General features: G+C 40.1%; 1 non-coding gene across 1 annotated transcript; it reads right to left on the bottom strand.

Annotated features, from left to right (window-relative positions):
• Window positions 1-1183: 1183 nt before the first annotated feature.
• Window positions 1184-1374, bottom strand: LOC129400282 (U2 spliceosomal RNA). Its single transcript, XR_008627583.1, has one exon. It is a non-coding gene; the product is annotated as a U2 spliceosomal RNA (small nuclear RNA).
• Window positions 1375-6670: the final 5296 nt, after the last annotated feature.

Genomic DNA, 6670 nt, shown 5'->3' with positions numbered 1-6670 from the left:
ACATTTAAGTATTTGTTTGAAGTTATCACCATTCCTCTAAATTTACTATCATGGAAATTAAATTATGCATGGAATAGGAAATTTTTTTAAAAAGCAATCTCTTTTGAGAGCGATATAACGATTTTTACATGAGTGTGTTTGAAAATTAGAGGACATCTCTTTGAAATATTCGTTTGTCTGCAAGGTATTTAGTCCGATTTGAAAAGTCTAAACCTTCGTTTCACTCAGAATACAACAAAATAGAATAAGCTAATAAAATACAGCCTTGAATATTATTTAAATATAGGAAATTTCAAATACAGGCCCTTCAATTTTTTTCTTTTTTCTTGGGTCACACCCGGCGATACACAGGGATTACTCCTGGCTTTGCACTCAGGAATTACTCCGGGCGGTGCTAGGGGACCATATGGGATGCTGGGAATTGAACCTGGGTCCGCCACGTGCAAGTCAAATGCCCTACCCGCTGTGCTATTGCTCCAGACCCACAGGCCCTTCGTTTGTATGATCAGCAGTTTTTACAGAGGAAGGTCACAAATCTGTAATGTAGAATTGGATTTGAATATTCCTCCACTATTTGAAAACTCATTCTCAACAGTGATCATGAAGGGACAAGGACCAACAGACTCACTGTCCCTAAAAAAAATGGCATTTTTTCCCAGTATGGTACCACAAAATCAGGCAGAGGCAATGGTTTAGAAGGAACACCAAGTTAAGTGTGGTTGAAGGACCCGCTCAGGATGGGAGATGTGTGCTGAAAGTAGACTATAGATTGAACATGATGGCCACTCAATACCTCTATTGCAAACCACAACACCCAAAAGGAGAGAGAGAACAAAGGGGATGCCCTGCCACAGAGGCAGAGTGAGGTAGGGGGGAGGTGCAGGGGTGTGGGAGGGATATTGTGATCATCAGTGGTGGAGAATGGGCACTGGTGGAGGGATGGGTACTTGAGCATTTTATGACTGAAACACAAGCATGAAAGTTTGTAAGTCTGTAACTGCAACTCACAGTGATTCACTAATTTCAAAAAAATTAAAAATTTTTAAAATTAAGTTAAAAAATTTAAAAAGTAAAAAAAGTAAAGAATTCTATAGGAGGGCTGCCTGTAAAGTAAGTTTTTCCAAATCTGTCTGTATATGGCATACTATTCAGCACATACATATATATTTTTTTTTCTTTTTTAGAGAGGTGCACCTTTCCTGGAGGTACTGCAATACCAGGTCAATACATGGAGTGGAGAGAGCAACCTCCTATTCCAAATCCTAGCTCCAAAAATCCACTTAACATATCGTCCTTGGATAGAGGATGTATCAGATGTTAAACTGATAAGAATAGATACTACACTTGAACTTAGTCAAAAGGCCAAGAAGCGGTAGCACATACATTTTGAGTTTGACAATGAATTAGAATAAAGTGCCATAAAATTTAATATAGAGATATAATAAATGCTCACACCAAATCCAGAGTAACTTAGAGAAGGAAGAATCTCCCTGAGTATAATTTACAATGCCTATTAGAACACTATTTTTTTAATATATTTTCAACCAAATAAAAGTTGAGATGGGGAGAACAGAATTATTCATTAATAATTATTCCTATATTTCCTGCTTACTGGCCAGAATTAAAGATATACTTTGAGCCCTGGCTCCTGTCATGGTGCCTCCCCGCCTGGCTTCCTAATATCTCCCCTGTCTCCAGGTAATCAGACCATCCCAAGCCCCACCCCCCCGGCCCCAGCCGGTTCCCACGTGGCCTGTCAGGCCTGGCTCGTCCAGTATCCACCCAGCCCTGCCTTGTGTCACTGCACCTCCATGCCTGGCTCCCTAATATCGCCCCTGTCTCCAGGTACTCCCAAGAGGACACTGGGGGTGTGCCCTGTATCTCAGGGGGCATAGTCTCAAAAGGCCAAGCTATGGCCAGCCGCTAACTTGGCCGCATTAGCATAATAGGTATAGTCTGTTTCTTTGAAAATCACCCTAGCTATCTCAATCACTCTATGCCAATAGCTTATTCTAACCTCACAAAAACTATCAGTGAATAATAGAAGCTCTGCAAAACCTTTATGAAGAAAACATAGCCTTAAATCTTCACTAGAGGCCCCACATCAATCAGAAATAGTACCTAAGAGTAAGGAAGAACTCTAGAACAGGAACAAGGCTGTCATCAGCAATAGCACAACCAGAGCTCCCCTCCTCCCACAGCAAGAGGGAATAGGAATAAAAAACTACAAGGTTCCAACTCTATACTTCCATAACAATATGAAGAAACAGCGAAAATACCCTCCACGAAGAGAGGAAGAAGAAAAGATTTCAGAAACCTCAACAGGGGCTACTCACATATACGACCTCTCAGATAAAGAATTCAGAGAGGAAATCTTGAGGACAGTCGATGTACTCCAAGCAACCATGGAACAGACATCCAATAAATTAAGGGAGGATATAAATGAAGCATTGGTCCACCAAAAAAATGCGGGAAAAAATGAGAGCAGAAATTTCAAAGCTACAATCAGAAGTCACACAAATAAAGGAATTAAAAATCTCAGTAGGTGCCCTCAATAGCAGAATGGCTATAGCCAAAGACAGACTCAATGAGCTTTAGGATGATCTGCAGAAAGCTTACAGACAGCAACAAATAATGGCAAAAGACCTCAAAATGGCTATATATCAAATCAGAGTTCTTGGAGATGACTTCAAGAGGAACAACATAAGAATCGTTGGAGTACCAGAAGCACAGGGAAGTAACCCCAATGAAAAAAACACAGTGAAAGACATCATTGCTAATAAATTCCCAGAGCTGGAGAAGGAAGGCATCCAGATCCAAGGAGTCCGAAGAGCACCAGCAAAAAAGAGACCCAAATAAAAAGACTTCAAGGCATATTGTATAAAAATAAAAAGAAAAGGCGCGGGCGAGGGAAGGGACGCCTCACCGTACCGAGCAAGGCACAGGGCCTAGGGCAGCATCCGTCTCTCCCGCCACCCGAGTTCGGTAGCCTTCGGCCACTTCCCCCACCCCGGGGAGGTTGATGGCGAAGATGTGGCAGGCGAAGGAAGGAACGGAGCCAAGATGGTTGGTCTCACTTGCAGTTTATTCCAGTCTTCCCTCTATACACTCTCCGTCCTCTCTACACCTTTCCGCGCCCCCCACCTTCTCTCCGAACCCCCTTTTATTGATCATGGCCCTTCCAAAGGGCGCAATACATTGACGTCACCAAGAGCACCAAAAGATCTTACCAGAAGAACATTGAGGCAACATAATTCTCTTGTATCTGCAGGCCCTTAATCTAGGCCCCCCGGAAAGAAGATACAAAAACAAAACCAAAGCCTTCTTTGGGCTGAAAGCACTCGGATTTACATCCCAAAGACCAGGCTGGGCTGCAGCAAGAAATCTACATGTCAATTACAAACTAGACAGCACCTGAAATTTTCATCCCAAAGACTAGGCGGGGCCAGAGCCTGGAATCTACAAAGTCAAATCATACCTGGATAGCACCTTAGATCTGTGGGTCAAAGATCAGCTAGGTTTCTGTGACAAAAGGTTTCTGTGACAAAACTCCAGAAGGCAGCTGGAAAAGGGGAAATATTCCAACAGCATATCATACTCAGAATGATGGATGCTGTGGATAGAGACACAATTCTGCAAGCAGCAAGGTCAAAGAAGGAAATCACATACAAAGGAGCACCCCTCAGATTTACAGCAGACCTATCAGAGGAAACCCTCCGAGCCTGAAGACAATGATGGACATAGTGAAAAAACTCAACAAAATGAATACCTCACCAAGAATACTTTATCCAGCTAAACTCTCACTCAAACTTCAAGGAACCATACACTGCTTCTCGGACAAACAATAGCTCAGGAATTTTATAGAATCAAAACCAAAGTTAAAAGAAGTTTGTTTTTTAAAGGGGCTATTGTAAGACAAGGAAGAACCCCATAAGAACAAAATGTTCCACAGAAAGATGGCACAAAACCCCATGACAATAATCTCTCTCAATGTCAAGGGCCTAAATGCACCTTGAGAGTGGCAAAGTGTATCCGGAAATGAAACCCAACATTCTGTGCCTGCAAGAAACACAACTGAACAGTCAGAGCAAACACAGACTCAAAGTCAAAGAATGGAAAACAATCTTGCAGGCAAACAACTCCCTCAAAAAAGCTGGAGTGGCCATACTAGTATCTAACAATATAGATTTCAGGTTGAAAAAGATTAGAAGGGACAGTGCAGGTCATTTTCTATTTATCAAGGGATATGTACAACAGGAGGAAATAACACTCTTAAACGTATATGCACCTAATGAATGGGACCGGCTAAATACTTAAAACAACTCCTAACAGACTTTAAAGAGGACATTACTAACAACACAATAGTAGTCGGAGACTTCAACACTGCCTTATCACCTCTGGATAGATCGACAGGAACAAAACTCAGCAAGGAAACACTGACACTGAAAGAAGAAATTGAAGATAGAGGCCTAGTAGACATATATAGGGCTGTACACCCCAAGAAGAAAGAATACACATTCTTTTCCAATGCACACAGAACATTTTTCAAAATAGACCATGTATTGGGCCACAAAACATACCTCAATAGAATCGGAAAAATAGAATTGTATCAACCATCTTTTCAGACCACCATGCACTGAAGAGAGAAGCTAACCACACACACACTGAGAACCAAATCAAACTCCTGGAATTTAAACAACTCAATAATGAAGAATGAGTGACTCGGTAATGAAATCAAGGAAAGAATCAAAAGATACCTAGAAACAAATGAAAATGAAAACTCGAGCTACCAAAACATATGGAATGCAGCAAAAGCTGTGTTAAGGGGAAAATTTGTAGCTCTGCAAGCATTCCTCAGGAAGGAAGAAAGGGGCTGCATAGATAGCTTGACTTCACAGCTCAAGATCTTAGAAAAGGAACAGAAAAAGGAACAGAAACAGAAAAAGGAACCCAAACCAGACCGAAGGAAAGAAATAATAAAAATTAGAGCAGAAATTTACGACATGGAAACTCAGAAAACTATCTGAAAGGTCAATGAAACTAAGAGTTGGTTCTTTGAGAAAATAAACAAGATTGATAAACCGCTAGCAAGACTCACAAAGAAAGAGAGAGAGAGAACCCTAATAAATCAAATCAGAAATGAGAATAGGAACACACAATAGAAACAAATGAGATTCAAAATATCATCAGAGACTACTTTGAAGGTCTGTCTGCCACAAAACAAGAGAAACTAAAAGAAATGAATGAATTCCTTTATTCCTACAATCTCCCAAGACTGAAACAAGAAGACATGGAATATTTGAATAGACCCATTAATATCAAGGAAATAGAAACTGTGATCAAAAGTCGCCCCTGCCAAAAAAGCCCAGGTCCAGATGAATTCACTGGTGAATTCTTCCAAACATTTAAAGAGGACCTGTTGCCAGTTCTCCTCAACCTCCAGGAAATTGAAAATACAGAAACTCTCCCAAACAGTTTCTATGAGGCACATATCTCCCTAATAACAAAAGTAAACAAAGACACCACTAACAAAGAAAATTACTGACCAATATTGCTGATTAACACCAATGCAAAGATCCTCAATAAAATATTAGCAAATAGAATCCAACAACTCATCAAAAAGATCATACACCATGACCAAGTGAGTTTCATCCCGGGGATTCAAAGATGGTCTAGCACTGGGAAATCAATCAACATAATGCATCATATTAACAAAAGTAAAGATAAAAACCATATGATCATATAAATGGATGCAGAGAAAGCATTTGAGAAGATCCAGCATCCATTCATGATGAAAACTCTTACCAAAATGGGTTTTGGAGGAACTTTCCACAAGATAGTCAAAGCCATCTACCACAAACTCATGGCAAGCATTATCCTCAATGGAGAAAAAATTAAGGGCCTTTCCTCTAAGATCAGGGACAATACAAGGATTCCCACTCTCACTCCTTGTATTCAACATAGTCTTGGAAGTACTTGCAATAACTGGTAGGCAAGAAAAAGACATTAAGGGCATCCAGATAGGAAAGGAAGAAATCAAACTCTCACTATTCACAGATGATATGATAATATATCTAGAGAAGCCTAAAACCTCTACTAAGAAACTCTTAGAAACAATAAGCTTGTACAGTAACGTTGCAGGCTATAAAATCAATAACTAGCAATCCATGGCCTTCCTATATGCAAACAATGAGACAGAGGAAAGGGACAGGAAAAAAGCAATTCCATTCACAATTATGCCCCAGAAAATCAAGTACCTCGGTATCAGCTTAACTAAGGAAGTAAAGGAACTCTACAAAGAAAACTATAAAACACTACTTCTTGAAATAAAAGAGGACATGAGGAAATGGAAATATATCCCCTGCTCATGGATAGGGAGAATCAACATTGTCAAAATGGCAATACTCCCCAAAGCATTATACAGATTTAATGTGATCCCTATAAAGATACCCATGAAATTCTTCAACTAAATTGATCAAGCTATCCTGAAATTCATATGGAACAACAAATGCCTACGGATAGCTAAAAGAATTCTTGGGAAAAAGATGATGGGAAGCATCACCCTTCCCAACCTTAAACTTTAATACAAAGTGGTAACAATTAAAACAGCATGGTACTGGAACAAAGGCAGAGTCACAGACCAATGGAACAGAGTGAAATATCCCTACAC

This window comes from Sorex araneus, chromosome X (genome assembly GCF_027595985.1).
Source record: "Sorex araneus isolate mSorAra2 chromosome X, mSorAra2.pri, whole genome shotgun sequence".
Lineage (NCBI taxonomy): Eukaryota > Metazoa > Chordata > Mammalia > Eulipotyphla > Soricidae > Sorex > Sorex araneus.
This window is presented reverse-complemented; position numbering and strand designations above follow the sequence as displayed.